Here is a 15,783-nt window from a genome sequence, read left to right as displayed (position 1 = left end):
GTACAATACAGCTTTTCCTTGCCAATATCTCTCTTTTGCAAAGAGCTAGGCATTGGAAAATGCAGGGCTATAACGTGTAGATGAAGCACTAACAGGAGGCTTTACAATTTTCATTCTAGTGTCTTTCGTTTGGGAGAAAAATGCAAAGGTACAATGCTGCTTTTCCTTGCCGATATCTCTCTTTTGCAAAGAGATAGGCATTGGAAAATGCAGGGCTATAACGTGTAGATGAAGCACTAACAGGAGGCTTTAAAATTTTCATTCTAGTGTCTTTCGTTTGGGAGAAAAATGCAAAGGTACAATACAGTTTTTCCTTGCCGATATCTCTCTTTTGCAAAGAGATAGGCATTGGAAAATTCAGGGCTATAACGTGTAGATGAAGCACTAACAGGAGGCTTTAAAATTTTCATTCTAGTGTCCTTCGTTTGGGAGAAAAATGCAAAGGTACAATACAGCTTTTCCTTGCCAATATCTCTCTTTTGCAAAGAGCTAGGCATTGGAAAATTCAGGGCTATACCGTGTAGATGAAGCACTAACAGGAGGCTTTTAAATTTTCATTCTAGTGTCCTTCGTTTGGTAGAAAAATGCAAAGGTACAATAATGCTTTTCCTTGCCGATATCTCTCTTTTGCAAAGAGATAGGCATTGGAAAATTCTGGGCTATAACGTGTAGATGAAGCACTAACAGGAGGCTTTAAAATTTTCATTCTAGTGTCCTTCGTTTGGGAGAAAAATGCAAAGGTAAAATACAGCTTTTCCTTGCCGATATCTCTCTTTTGCAAAGAGATAGGCATTGGAAAATTCAGGGCTATAACGTGTAGATGAAGCACTAATAGGAGGCTTTAAAATTTTAATTCTAGTGTCCTTCATTTGGGAGAAAAATGCAAAGGTACAATAAAGCTTTTCCTTGCCGATATCTCTCTTTTTCAAAGAGATAGGCATTGGAAAATTCAGGGCTATAACGTGTAGATGAAGCACTAACAGGAGGCTTTAAAATTTTCATTCTAGTGTCTTTCGTTTGGGAGAAAAATGCAAAGGTACAATACAGCTTTTCCTTGCCGATATCTCTCTTTTGCAAAGAGCTAGGCATTGGAAAATTCAGGGCTATAACGTGTAGATGAAGCACTAACAGGAGGCTTTAAAATTTTCATTCTAGTGTCCTTCGTTTGGGAGAAAAATGCAAAGGTACAATACAGCTTTTCCTTGCCAATATCTCTCTTTTGCAAAGAGCTAGGCATTGGAAAATGCAGGGCTATAACGTGTAGATGAAGCACTAACAGGAGGCTTTACAATTTTCATTCTAGTGTCTTTCGTTTGGGAGAAAAATGCAAAGGTACAATGCTGCTTTTCCTTGCCGATATCTCTCTTTTGCAAAGAGATAGGCATTGGAAAATGCAGGGCTATAACGTGTAGATGAAGCACTAACAGGAGGCTTTAAAATTTTCATTCTAGTGTCTTTCGTTTGGGAGAAAAATGCAAAGGTACAATACAGTTTTTCCTTGCCGATATCTCTCTTTTGCAAAGAGATAGGCATTGGAAAATTCAGGGCTATAACGTGTAGATGAAGCACTAACAGGAGGCTTTAAAATTTTCATTCTAGTGTCCTTCGTTTGGGAGAAAAATGCAAAGGTACAATACAGCTTTTCCTTGCCAATATCTCTCTTTTGCAAAGAGCTAGGCATTGGAAAATTCAGGGCTATACCGTGTAGATGAAGCACTAACAGGAGGCTTTTAAATTTTCATTCTAGTGTCCTTCGTTTGGTAGAAAAATGCAAAGGTACAATACTGCTTTTCCTTGCCGATATCTCTCTTTTGCAAAGAGATAGGCATTGGAAAATTCTGGGCTATAACGTGTAGATGAAGCACTAACAGGAGGCTTTAAAATTTTCATTCTAGTGTCCTTCGTTTGGGAGAAAAATGCAAAGGTAAAATACAGCTTTTCCTTGCCGATATCTCTCTTTTGCAAAGAGATAGGCATTGGAAAATTCAGGGCTATAACGTGTAGATGAAGCACTAATAGGAGGCTTTAAAATTTTAATTCTAGTGTCCTTCATTTGGGAGAAAAATGCAAAGGTACAATAAAGCTTTTCCTTGCCGATATCTCTCTTTTGCAAAGAGATAGGCATTGGAAAATTCAGGGCTATAACGTGTAGATGAAGCACTAACAGGAGGCTTTAAAATTTTCATTCTAGTGTCTTTCGTTTGGGAGAAAAATGCAAAGGTACAATACAGCTTTTCCTTGCCGATATCTCTCTTTTGCAAAGAGCTAGGCATTGGAAAATTCAGGGCTATAACGTGTAGATGAAGCACTAACAGAAGGCTTTAAAATTTTCATTCTAGTGTCTTTAGTTTGGGAGAAAAATGCAAAGGTACAATACAGCTTTTCCTTGCCGATATCTCTCTTTTGCAAAGAGATAGGCATTGGAAAATTCAGGGCTATAACGTGTAGATGAAGCACTAACAGGAGGCTTTAAAATTTTCATTCTAGTGTCCTTCGTTTGGGAGAAAAATGCAAAGGTACAATACAGCTTTTCCTTGCCAATATCTCTCTTTTGCAAAGAGCTAGGCATTGGAAAATGCAGGGCTATAACGTGTAGATGAAGCACTAACAGGAGGCTTTACAATTTTCATTCTAGTGTCTTTCGTTTGGGAGAAAAATGCAAAGGTACAATGCTGCTTTTCCTTGCCGATATCTCTCTTTTGCAAAGAGATAGGCATTGGAAAATGCAGGGCTATAACGTGTAGATGAAGCACTAACAGGAGGCTTTAAAATTTTCATTCTAGTGTCTTTCGTTTGGGAGAAAAATGCAAAGGTACAATACAGTTTTTCCTTGCCGATATCTCTCTTTTGCAAAGAGATAGGCATTGGAAAATTCAGGGCTATAACGTGTAGATGAAGCACTAACAGGAGGCTTTAAAATTTTCATTCTAGTGTCCTTCGTTTGGGAGAAAAATGCAAAGGTACAATACAGCTTTTCCTTGCCAATATCTCTCTTTTGCAAAGAGCTAGTCATTGGAAAATTCAGGGCTATACCGTGTAGATGAAGCACTAACAGGAGGCTTTTAAATTTTCATTCTAGTGTCCTTCGTTTGGTAGAAAAATGCAAAGGTACAATACAGCTTTTCCTTGCCAATATCTCTCTTTTGCAAAGAGCTAGGCATTGGAAAATTCAGGGCTATACCGTGTAGATGAAGCACTAACAGGAGGCTTTTAAATTTTCATTCTAGTGTCCTTCGTTTGGTAGAAAAATGCAAAGGTACAATACTGCTTTTCCTTGCCGATATCTCTCTTTTGCAAAGAGATAGGCATTGTAAAATTCTGGGCTATAACGTGTAGATGAAGCACTAACAGGAGGCTTTAAAATTTTCATTCTAGTGTCCTTCGTTTGGGAGAAAAATGCAAAGGTAAAATACAGCTTTTCCTTGCCGATATCTCTCTTTTGCACACACACACACACGTACGTACACGCGCGGCACCTGACACACGCCTGTACGTACACACATGCACAGCACCTGACATACACACATGTAGGTACGCGCCACCTGACACACACACACACACACACGTACACGTACGACACTTGACACACACGTACGTACACGCACGGCACTGACACGTATGTACGCGCACGGCACCTGACACTCACGTACATACTAGTGATGAGTGGGTTCGGTTCGTCGGAATCCGAACCCCCCGAACTTCACCCATTTTACACGGGTCCGAGGCAGGTTCGAACCTTCCCGCCTTGCTCGGCTAGCCTGAGCGCGCACGAACGTCATCATCCCGCTGTTGGATTCTCGCGAGATTCGGATGTCTGCATTCGTGGAAAGGGATCCCATGTGTAAACATGGGACCCCTTTCAGTCCGTCTGGTCCGGGTGTTCGGTTTGTTGTTTTGCCAAGTACGTGGATTTAATCTGGAACCTGGATCAGGTGAGTATAATTATCTTTTATTTTCAGGTACCCGTGGATTCTACTTGGAGAAGAGGACCGACTGCTTCATGTCAACATAGGTAAGTATGTGTGTGTCGGCAGGTGGGAAATAAAGTTATACTTTCACGGTGTCTGTGTCCTGTTTTTATTTGGGTATTTTTTCCCCAGTAGAACTACAGGTACCAGCGGGCCCGTTTTTCTCCTGCATGCTGGTACTTGTGGTTCTCCAAGTACCAGCTTGCGGGGGAGGCTTGCTGGGACTTGTAGTACTACTAGAAAAAACAATATTCTTTAAATTTTCTCAAGGCTATCAGCCTCCCATCCGCAGCCCTTGGATGGGGGGGACAGCCTCGGGCTTCACCCCTGGCCCTTAGGTGGCTGGGGGGGGGACCCCTTGATTGAAGGGGTCACCACTCCCCCAGGGTACCCCGGCCAGGGGTGACTAGTTGGATATTTAATGCCACGGCCGCAGGGCACTGTATAAAAGTGACCCCCGGCTGTGGCATTATCTGTCCAGCTAGTGGAGCCCGATGCTGGTGTAAAAAATACGGGGGACCCCTACTCTTTTTGTCCCCCGTATTTTTTGCACCAGCACCAGGCGCAGAGCCCGGTGCTGGTTTTAAAAATACGGGGGATCCCCTGTCCGTTTTTCCCCCGGATTTTTAGAACCAGGACCGGCTCGAAGAGCCCGAGGCTGGTTATGCTTTGGAGGGGGGACCCACGCAATTTTTTTTTCGGGTTTTTCACATTCCATTTAAAAATAAATAATATTTTAAAAAATATATAAATAATACTTGTGCCTCCAAAAAAGACAAACCAAGTACCTAATCCCTTCTAATATAAATAGATATGCTATTACCAAAAAAAAAAAACTGCAAAAAAAAAAACATGTTTTTAAATTTTTTTTATTAGATTCCGCCAGCAAAGTGTGGCGGATTGAAAATGACGAATTTACTGTTTAAAAGCACTGTTGTCGAATTTACAAACTTCAATTGAATATACTTTTGTCGAATTGCCGCATTTGTACCATTGCAGAAAAGTCGAATTTGTCAAATGTCGAATTTTAAAGTCGAATTTTGAAAGCCTGTAAGAATAGGCTCCGTCCCCTTCTACCCCTGTACCTTGCTCTCTCCTGTCTGTGCTCTCTCCCGTCTGTAGGACTAGGCCCCGCCCCCTTCTTACCCTCCTGTGACTGCTCTCTCCTGACAAGTGGACCAGGCCTGCCCCCTACACGCTGCTGGTGTCTTCATTGTTACTTGGTCTGGAGCTCCGTTGGGGAGAGAACTCACGTGAGCTCATTAAGAATGAGGAACTGGGATGTTTTAATTTTATTGTGAGTAGTGTAGTGTGGTGATGTAGTATGTTGTATGGGGGGTATAGTGTAATTATGAAGTGCAGCATATGGGAGGGCTGTAGCATAGTGATGTAGTGTGGCATATGGGGGGTGGTAGCGCATAGGCGTGCGTACAGGGGGTGCCTGGGCGCACAGGCACTCCCTAATGTCCAGCACCGCTGCACGCCACGCTTGCTGTAGCACAGTGATCGCTGACTGTGTGATCGGTGGAGCCTAGCCTGCAGCTCATTTCCGTACCTCCCACCACCGCTGCACCCGACCCCCCTCTGCCTGCTGCTAATACTATGCTGAGTGCATTCGTCGGCGGCCTCACTGGGGGGACTGGCGTCACCTTGCAATGTGACGTGGTGATGTCCGCCCATGCTCTCCTCCCGCCCACCTGTGCTTTCCTCCTGCTGCGGTCTCTCAGTCCTAGTGTGCCGCGGCCGCCACACCACTGGCAGTGTTCCTCTAGGAGGGACTGGGAGCTGCTGGCAGACACATTCTGCTGAGACTTACTTGTCAGTGCGGGTTCCGGACGGCAGGCGGCGGGTGGGAGGGCAGACGGGGAGCAGGTGTCACAAGGAGTGTGTGGGTAACTAATTCACAATACTTCCGCTCAACGTGGCACTGCTGGTCCTTCATCTCCCATGTCTCTTCACCAGGTGGCGGGCGGCCCGGAAATTAAGTGATGTGTTGTGCAGCAGTCAGTGTGAAGTGACTGTGAGTAACACTGGTGGTGCTGATGATGCTGCTGCAGAATCTGGAAGCAATTAATTCATAAATATAATGTACTCTATCAGTGTTTCTCTGACGTCCTAGTGGATGCTGGGAACTCCGTAAGGACCATGGGGATTAGCGGCTCCGCAGGATACTGGGCACAAAAGTAAAGCTTTAGGACTACCTGGTGTGCACTGGCTCCTCCCCCTATGACAATCCTCCAAGCCTCAGTTAGATTTTTGTGCCCGGCCGAGAAGGGTGCACACTAGGGGCTCTCCTGAGCTTCTTAGTGAAAGTTTAGTTTTAGGTTTTTTATTTTCAGTGAGACCTGCTGGCAACAGGCTCACTGCATCGAGGGACTAAGGGGAGAAGAAGCGAACTCACCTGCGTGCAGAGTGGATTGGGCTTCTTAGGCTACTGGACACCATTAGCTCCAGAGGGACCGAACACAGGCCCAGCCTCGGAGCTCGGTCCCAGAGCCGCGCCGCCGGCCCCCTTACAGAGCCAGAAGCAAGAAGAGGTCCGGAAAATCGGCGGCAGAAGACATCCTGTCTTCACCAAGGTAGCGCACAGCACTGCAGCTGTGCGCCATTGCTCCTCAGCACACTTCACACTTCGGTCACTGAGGGTGCAGGGCGCTAGGGGGGGGCACCCTGAGCAGCAATAGAAACACCTTGGCTGGCGAAAATACATCACATATAGCCCCCAGGGCTATATGGATGAATTTTAACCCCTGGCAGATTCCACAGAAAAACGGGAGAAAAGGCCGCCGAGAAGGGGGCGGAGCCTATCTCCTCAGCACACTGGCGCCATTTTCTCTCACAGCTCCGTTGGAGGGAAACTCCCTGGCTCTCCCCTGCAGTTACTACACTACAGAAAGGGGTTAAAAAAGAGAGGGGGGCACTAATTAGGCGTAGTATAACAATACAGCAGCTATAAGGGGAAAAACACTTATATAAGGTTATCCCTGTATATATATATATATATATAGCGCTCTGGTGTGTGCTGGCATACTCTCCCTCTGTCTCCCCAAAGGGCTAGTGGGGTCCTGTCCTCTATCAGAGCATTCCCTGTGTGTGTGTGTGTCGGTACGATTGTGTCGACATGTATGAGGAGGAAAATGGTGTGGAGGCGGAGCAATTGCCTGTAATGGAGTTGTCACCCCCTAGGGAGTCGACACCTGAGTGGCTGAGCTTATGGAAGGAATTACGTGACAGTGTCAGCTCTTTACAAAAGATTGATGACATGAGACAGCCGGCTACTCAGCCTGTGCCTGTCCAGGTGTCTCAAAAGCCATCAGGGGCTCTAAAACGCCCATTACCGCAGATGGCAGATACAGACGCCAACACGGATACTGATTCCAGTGTCGACGATTAAGAGACGAATGTGACTTCCAGTAGGGCCACACGTTACATGATTGAGGCTATGGAAAATGTTTTTACACATTTCTGATAATACCAGTACCACTAAAAAGGGTATTATGTTGGGTGAGAAAAAACTGCCTGTAGTTTTTCCTGCATCTGAGGAATTAAATGAAGTGTGTGATGATGCGTGGGTTTCCCCCGATAAAAACTGTTAATTCCTAAAAAGTTATTAGCATCATACCCCTTCCCGCCAGAGGATAGGGCACATTGGGAAACACCCCCTAGGGTGAATAAAGCGCTCACACGCTTGTCTAAACAGGTGGCACTACCGTCCCCGGATACGGCCGCCCTTAAGGAACCTGCTGACAGAAAGCAGTAAAATATCCTAAAATGTATATACACTCACACGGGTGTGATACTGCGACCAGCAATCGCCTCAGCCTGGATGTGCAGTGCTGGGGTGGCTTGGTCGGATTCCCTGACTGACAATATTGATACCCTAGATAGGGACAGTATATTACTGACTATAGAGCATTTAAAAGATGCTTTCTATATATGCGTGATGCACAGAGGGATATTTGCCGACTGGCATCAAGAGTAAGTGCGCTGTCCATTTCTGCCAGAAGAGGGTTATGGACAAGACAGTGGTCAGGTGATGCTGATTCCAAAAGGCATATGGAAGTATCGCCTTATAAAAGGGAGGAGTTATTTGGGGTAGGTCTAACAGACCTGGTGGCCACGGCAACGGCTGGGAAATCCACATTTTTACCCCAGGTAGCCTCTCAACATAAGAAGACGCCGTATTATCAGGCGCAGTCCTTTGGGCCCCATAAGGGCAAGCGGGCAAAAGGCTCCTCATTTCTGCCCCGTGGCAGAGGGAGAGGAAAAAGGCTGCAGCAAACAGCCAGTTCCCAGGAACAGAAACGGTGGGGGCCCGTCTCATAAATTTCAGCGTGCAGTGGGCTCACTCACAGGTGGACCCCTGGATCCTTCAGGTGGTATCTCAGGGGTACAAATTGGAATTCGAGACGTCTCCCCTTCGCCGTTTTCCTAAAGTCTGCTTTACCGACGTCTCCCTCCGACAGGGAGGCGGTATGGGAAGCCATTCACAAGCTGTATTCCCAGCAGGTGATAATCAAGGTACCCCTCCTACAACAGGGAAAGGGGTATTATTCCACGCTGTTTGTGGTACCGAAGCCGGACGGCTCGGTGAGACCTAATTTAAATCTGAAATCCTTGAACACTTACATACAAAGGTTCAAATTCAAGATGGAGTCACTCAGAGCGGTGATGGCAAACCGGGAAGAAGGGGATTATATGGTGTCTCTGGACATCAAGGATGCTTATCTCCATGTCCCAAATTACCCTTCTCACCAAGGGTACCTCAGGTTTGTGGTACAGAACTGTCACTATCAGTTTCAGACGCTGCCGTTTGGTTTGTCCACGGCACCCCGGGTCTTTACCAAAGTAATGGCCGAAATGATGATACTCCTTCGAAGGAAGGGAGTTTTAATTATCCCTTACTTGGACGATCTCCGGATAAGGGCAAGATCCAGGGAACAGTTGGTAGTCGGGGTAGCACTATCTCAAGTAGTGTTGCGGCAGCACGGTTGGATTCTTAATATTCCAAAATCGCAGCTGATTCCGACGACACGTCTTCTATTCCTAAGGATGATCCTGGACACAGTCCAGAAAATAAGAATTTACTTACCGATAATTCTATTTCTCATAGTCCGTAGTGGATGCTGGGGACTCCGAAAGGACCATGGGGAATAGCGGCTCCGCAGGAGACTGGGCACAAAGTAAAAGCTTTAGGACTAGCTGGTGTGCACTGGCTCCTCCCCCTATGACCCTCCTCCAAGCCTCAGTTAGGATACTGTGCCCGGACGAGCGTACACAATAAGGAAGGATTTTGAATCCCGGGTAAGACTCATACCAGCCACACCAATCACACCGTACAACTTGTGATCTGAACCCAGTTAACAGCATGATAACAGAAGGAGCCTCTGAAAAGATGGCTCACAACAACAATAACCCGATTTTTGTAACAATAACTATGTACAAGTAATGCAGACAATCCGCACTTGGGATGGGCGCCCAGCATCCACTATGGACTATGAGAAATAGAATTATCGGTAAGTAAATTCTTATTTTCTCTAACGTCCTAGTGGATGCTGGGGACTCCGAAAGGACCATGGGGATTATACCAAAGCTCCCAACCGGGTGGGAGAGTGCGGATGACTCTGCAGCACCGAATGAGAGAACTCCAGGTCCTCCTCAGCCAGGGTATCAAATTTGTAGAATTTAGCAAACATGTTTTCCCCTGACCAAGTAGCTGCTCGGCAAAGTTGTAAAGCCGAGACCCCTCGGGCAGCCGCCCAAGATGAGCCCACTTTCCGTGTGGAATGGGCTTTTACAGATTTTGGCTGTGGCAGGCCTGCCACAGAATGTGCAAGCTGAATTGTACTACAAATCCAACGAGCAATCGTCTGCTTAGAAGCAGGAGCACCCAGCTTGCTGGGTGCATACAGGATAAACAGCGAATCAGATTTTCTGACTCCAGCCGTCCTGGAAACATATATTTTCAGGGCCCTGACTACGTCCAGCAACTTGGAATCCTCCAAGTCCCTAGTAGCCGCAGGCACCACATATGAAAAATTAGGTAAGGGCTTTTATAGGATAAAGCCGCCAATTCTGAGACACGATGTACAGAGAGCCAACGTAAAAAATAACAATGTTTATTAATAAAACATATAAAAAGATTAATTGTCAAATAACCGGTGAAAAATATATATAAATATATATAAGAACATTCTACCTTTGAGAAAGTCACGTGAACGTGACGAAACGCGTCAGGACCCGCCCCTATCCACACTCAGCTCAGGTGAAATCTTCCAGGTGTTCCTTGGTCCCCGCTGCACCCTCCTTCTACAGCATCCGACATCAGCGGCTTCAGCGCACACGCCGCCACGACCGGGTTGTGAGAGAGACGGTCCATTCCTTTCCGCTGCACAGCGTATATGGGCATTGCAGGACATTGAAGCCGAGGACGCTCGGCTCTTACCAGCCCATTTTGGAAAGGTATTGAATATCAATTTCAACTGAGGGACTTTTTTATTCATTAGGATCCTACCAACACACCTGGTATTTATCAACTATCTAACAAGTGAATCACTGAACTTTTCACCCCAATAAGCTGAGTCATTACAATATACCACTAGTTCACGTCTAGTGACTGTTCTTATATATATTTGTATATATTTTTCACCGGTTATTTGACAATTAATCTTTTTATATGTTTTATTAATAAACATTGTTATTTTTTACGTTGGCTCTCTGTACATCATGTTTCGTTCCTGATATTCAGCGCAGCCGTTTGTTCTTTTTCTATGCTATCACCACAATACTACACATAGTATTCCGGCAAGCGCAGACTATCAGGAACATAAAATTGTGATTATTTAATTCTATGAAACACGTATTGGTTTTCACTTTTTATTTTGATGATTAGGCGCTCGTTTGTTGCAGTTTTTTGTTTTGGTCAATTCTGAGACACGCCTGGCTGAAGCCAGGGCTAACAGCATTACCACTTTCCATGTGAGATATTTTAAGTCCACAGTGGTGAGTGGTTCAAACCAATGTGATTTTAGGAATCCCAAAACTACATTGAGATCCCAAGGTGCCACTGGAGGCACAAAAGGAGGCTGTATATGCAGTACTCCCTTGACAAACGTCTGAACTTCAGGAACAGAAGCCAGTTCTTTTTGGAAGAATATTGACAGGGCCGAAATTTGAACCTTAATGGACCCTAATTTGAGGCCCATAGACAGTCCTGTTTGCAGGAAATGCAGGAAACGACCCAGTTGAAATTCCTCTGTAGGGGCCTTCCTGGCCTCGCACCACGCAACATATTTACGCCAAATACGGTGATAATGTTGTATGGTTACATCCTTCCTGGCTTTGATCAGGGTAGGGATGACTTCATCCGGAATGCCTTTTTCCTTCAGGATCCGGCGTTCAACCGCCATGCCGTCAAACGCAGCCGCGGTAAGTCTTGGAACAGACATGGTCCCTGCTGGAGCAGGTCCTTTCTTAGAGGTAGAGGCCACGGGTCTTCCGTGAGCATCTCTTGAATTTCCGGGTACCAAGTCCTTCTTGGCCAATCCGGAGCCACGAGTATAGTCTTTACTCCTCTCCTTCTTATGATTCTCAGTACTTTTGGTATGAGAGGAAGAGGAGGGAACACATACACTGACTGGTACACCCACGGTGTTACCAGAGAGTCCACAGCTATTGCCTGAGGGTCCCTTGACCTGGCGCAATATCTGTCCAGCTTTTTGTTGAGGCGGGACGCCATCATGTCCACCCTTTGGTTTTTCCCAACGGTTCACAATCATGTGGAAGACTTCTGGGTGAAGTCCCCACTCCCCCGGGTGAAGATCGTGTCTGCTGAGGAAGTCTGCTTCCCAGTTGTCCACTCCCGGAATGAACACTGCTGACAGTGCTATCACATGATTCTCCGCCCAGCGAAGAATCCTTGCCACTTCCATCATTGCCCTCCTGCTTCTTGTGCCGCCCTGTCTGTTTACGTGGGCGACTGCCGTGATGTTGTCCGACTGGATCAACACCGGCTGACCCTGAAGCAGAGGTCTTGCCTGACTTAGGGCATTGTAAATGGCCCTTAGTTCCAGGATATTTATGTGAAGTGACGTTTCCATGCTTGACCACAAGCCCAGGAAATTTCTTCCCTGTGTGACTGCTCCCCAGCCTCTCAGGCTGGCATCCGTGGTCACCAGGACCCAATCCTGAATGCCGAATCTGCGGCCCTCTAGGAGATGAGCACTCTGTAACCACCACAGGAGAGACATCCTTGTCCTTGGAGACAGGGTTATCCGCTGATGCATTTGAAGATGCGATCCGGACCATTTGTCCAGCAGATCCCACTGAAAAGTTCTTGCATGGAATCTGCCGAATGGAATCGCTTCGTAAGAAGCCACCATCTTTCCCAGGACCATTGTGCATTGTACTGACACTTGGCCTGGTCTTAGGAGGTTCCTGACTATGTCGGATAACTCCTTGGCTTTCTCCTCCGGGAGAAACACCTTTTTCTGTACTGTGTCCAGAATCATCCCTAGGAACAGCAGACGTGTCGTCGGAATCAGCTGCGATTTTGGAATATTTAGAATCCATCCGTGCTGTCGTAGTACTACTTGAGATAGTGCTACTCCGACCTCTAACTGTTCTCTGGACCTTGCCTGCTTACTTTGTGCCTTCCAATGCACAATGCAAACTACAGGTAGTGCTGCAGGGCCCACACCCTTTTACTTGCCGTACAGAGTAGCTCTGGAGCTGTTACAGTGCCCAGCTGCTGCAAGAAATCAGCTTGAATGCTTCAGGGGCTGGGGCATAGCCAACATGAGCCCCACACCGAAGGAGGGTGGAGGTGTTTAATGCGAACTAGGGGTCATCCAAGCGCCGCAAAAGGCCGCCATGCCCTGCACGCCCCTTTTCTCTTTTCATATGCAGACGAGGGTTGAAGCCAACTTTGACCCACTGCTTGGATGACATCACCGTATGCAAATCCATCTGCTGCAGGCCTTCCCCCAGGAATGCTTGCACTAGTTGTTGCATTTGGTTTGTTGTTTGACCCACTGCTTGGATGACATCACCGTATGCAAATCCATCTGCTGCAGGCCTTCCCCCAGGAATGCTTGCACTAGTTGTTGCATTTGGTTTGTTGTTTGGGGGTGCTTCATTATTAGGCAGCCTTCTGCCCTCCCATGTTCATCTGAAAATTTGTGTTCTCCCTGCAGTTGTTGTCCCCAGATGAGAGTTCCCTTGTGCTGCCTCAGTTGAATCTCCTTTACTTGACAGAGATGTGCCTGAGCAGCGGCCCTCCCCAGCCCTATCCCAAATCATACTTATTTTGCATAGGAGATACCATGGTCATGAAGATTGTTCTCCCAGGGTGAGGTTCATTCATTGCATTCTGGGTATGCTGACCCCTGTGATTTCCCCAAATGTGGGAAACTCGACTGCATTATTTGTGGTAGTGGGGGACTGTGTTTGTGCTTTCCTCTGGTCAGCTCTGGTAAAAGTCAGATTTATTTGTCTCAGATCTTCCTCTAGCCTTGTTCTTCTTTCGAGAGTTCCCTTGTGCTGCCTCAGTTGGATCTCCTTCACTTGACAGGGGGGTACCCGAGCAGCGACCCTCCCCAGCTCTAGCCCAACTTCTACTTACCTGGCAGGTGAGATACTATGATCATGTAGGTGCTTCTCCCAGGGCAAGGCTCACCCATTGCACTCTGGGTGTGCTGCTCCTGCGATTTCCCCAAATGTGGGAAACTTGACTGCATAATTTGTGTTTCCCCTGGTCGGCTCTCATATAATTCAGATCTCTTTGTCTCAGGTCTCTCTCCAGCCTAGTTTGCTGTCTGTTTCAACTTCTCTTTTCTTGAGCCGCTCCCTTCTATGCCCTTGCGCACTATCCTGACTTCTCCCGTCTGCTTACTTTGTGCCTTCCAATGCACAATGCAAACAACAGGTAGTGCTGCAGGGCCCACACCCTTTTACTTGCCGTTCAGAGCAGCTCTGGAGCTGTTACAGTGCCCAGCTGCTGCAAGAAATCAGCTTGAATGCTTCAGGGGCTGGGGCATAGCCAACATGAGCCCCACACCGAAGGAGGGTGGAGGTGTTTAATGCGAACTAGGGGTCATCCAAGCGCCGCAAAAGGCCGCCATGCCCTGCACGCCCCTTTTCTCTTTTCATATGCAGATGAGGGTTGAAGCCAACTTTGACCCACTGCTTGGATGACATCACCGTATGCAAATCCGTCTTCTGCAGAACTTCCCCCAGGAATGCTTGCACTAGTTGTTGCATTTGGTTTGTTGTTTGGGGGTGCTTCAGTATTAGGCAGCCTTCTGCCCTCCCATGTTCATCTGAAAATATGTGTTCTCCCTGCAGTTGTTGTCCCCAGATGAGAGTTCCCTTGTGCTGCCTCAGTTGAATCTCCTTTACTTGACAGAGATGTGCCTGAGCAGCGGCCCTCCCCAGCCCTATCCAAAATCATACTTATTTTGCATAGGCGATACCATGGTCATGAAGATTGTTCTCCCAGGGTGAGGTTCATTCATTGCATTCTGGGTATGCTGACCCCTGTGATTTCCCCAAATGTGGGAAACTCGACTGCATTATTTGTGGTAGTGGGGGACTGTGTTTGTGCTTTCCTCTGGACAGCTCTGGTAAAAGTCAGATTTATTTGTCTCAGATCTTCCTCTAGCCTTGTTCTTCTTTCGAGAGTTCCCTTGTGCTGCCTCAGTTGGATCTCTTTCACTTGACAGGGGGGTGCCAGAGCAGCGACCCTCCTCAGCTCTAGCCCAACTCCTACTTACCTGCCAGGTGAGATACTTTGATCATGAAGGTGCTTCTCCCAGGGCAAGGCTCACCCATTGCACTCTGGGTGTGGTGCCCCTGCGATTTCCCCAAATGTGGGAAGCTTGACTGCATAATTTGTGTTTCCCCTGGTCAGCTCTCGTATAATTCAGATCTCTTTGTCTCAGGTCTCTCTCCAGCCTAGTTTGCTGTCTGTTTCCACTTCTTTTTTCATGAGCCCCTCCCTTTTATACCCTTGTGCACTATCCTGACTTCTCCTCCTGTCTGCTTACTTTGTGCCTTCCAATGCACAATGCAAACTACAGGTAGTGCTGCAGGGCCCACACCCTTTTACTTGCCGTACAGAGCAGCTCTGGAGCTGTTACAGTGCCCAGCTGCTGCAAGAAATCAGCTCGAATGCTTCAGGGGCTGGGGCATAGCCAACATGAGCCCCACACCGAAGGAGGGTGGAGGTGTTTAATGTGAACTAGGGGTCATCCAAGCGCCGCAAAAGGCCGCCATGCCCTGCACGCCCCTTTTCTCTTTTCATATGCAGACGAGGGTTGAAGCCAACTTTGACCCACTGCTTGGATGACATCACCGTATGCAAATCCATCTGCTGCAGGCCTTCCCCCAGGAATGCTTGCACTAGTTGTTGCATTTGGTTTGTTGTTTGGGGGTGCTTCAGTATTAAGCAGCCTTCTGCCCTCCCATGTTCATCTGAAAATATGTGTTCTCCCTGCAGTTGTTGTCCCCAGATGAGAGTTCCCTTGTGCTGCCTCAGTTGAATCTCCTTTACTTGACAGAGATGTGCCTGAGCAGCGGCCCTCCCCAGCCCTATCCCAAATCATACTTATTTTGCATAGGAGATACCATGGTCATGAAGATTGTTCTCCCAGGGTGAGGTTCATTCATTGTATTCTGGGTATGCTGACCCCTGTGATTTCCCCAAATGTGGGAAACTCGACTGCATTATTTGTGGTAGTGGGGGACTGTGTTTGTGCTTTCCTCTGGTCAGCTCTGGTAAAAGTCAGATTTATTTGTCTCAGATCTTCCTCTAGCC

The 15,783-nt window shown here is 47.0% G+C and overlaps 4 non-coding genes and 1 pseudogene across 4 annotated transcripts; all 5 read left to right on the top strand.

Moving 5' to 3' along the window:
• Window positions 1-13,266: 13,266 nt before the first annotated feature.
• On the top strand, window positions 13,267-13,430 carry LOC135019840 (U1 spliceosomal RNA). The gene has a single exon (XR_010217348.1). It is a non-coding gene; the product is annotated as a U1 spliceosomal RNA (small nuclear RNA).
• Window positions 13,431-13,582: 152 nt separating this feature from the next.
• On the top strand, window positions 13,583-13,724 carry LOC135019766 (U1 spliceosomal RNA; annotated as a pseudogene).
• A 692-nt stretch (window positions 13,725-14,416) lies between these two features.
• LOC135019702 (U1 spliceosomal RNA) lies at window positions 14,417-14,580 on the top strand. Its single transcript, XR_010217223.1, has one exon. It is a non-coding gene; the product is annotated as a U1 spliceosomal RNA (small nuclear RNA).
• Window positions 14,581-14,732: 152 nt separating this feature from the next.
• LOC135019883 (U1 spliceosomal RNA) lies at window positions 14,733-14,895 on the top strand. Its single transcript, XR_010217382.1, has one exon. It is a non-coding gene; the product is annotated as a U1 spliceosomal RNA (small nuclear RNA).
• A 674-nt stretch (window positions 14,896-15,569) lies between these two features.
• LOC135020006 (U1 spliceosomal RNA) lies at window positions 15,570-15,733 on the top strand. The gene has a single exon (XR_010217499.1). It is a non-coding gene; the product is annotated as a U1 spliceosomal RNA (small nuclear RNA).
• The last annotated feature ends 50 nt before the right edge of the window (window positions 15,734-15,783 follow it).

This window comes from Pseudophryne corroboree, unplaced genomic scaffold, assembly GCF_028390025.1.
Source record: "Pseudophryne corroboree isolate aPseCor3 unplaced genomic scaffold, aPseCor3.hap2 scaffold_337, whole genome shotgun sequence".
NCBI lineage: Eukaryota > Metazoa > Chordata > Amphibia > Anura > Myobatrachidae > Pseudophryne > Pseudophryne corroboree.
Note: the sequence above shows the minus strand (reverse complement) of the source record. Positions and strands in the feature narration are given on the sequence as shown.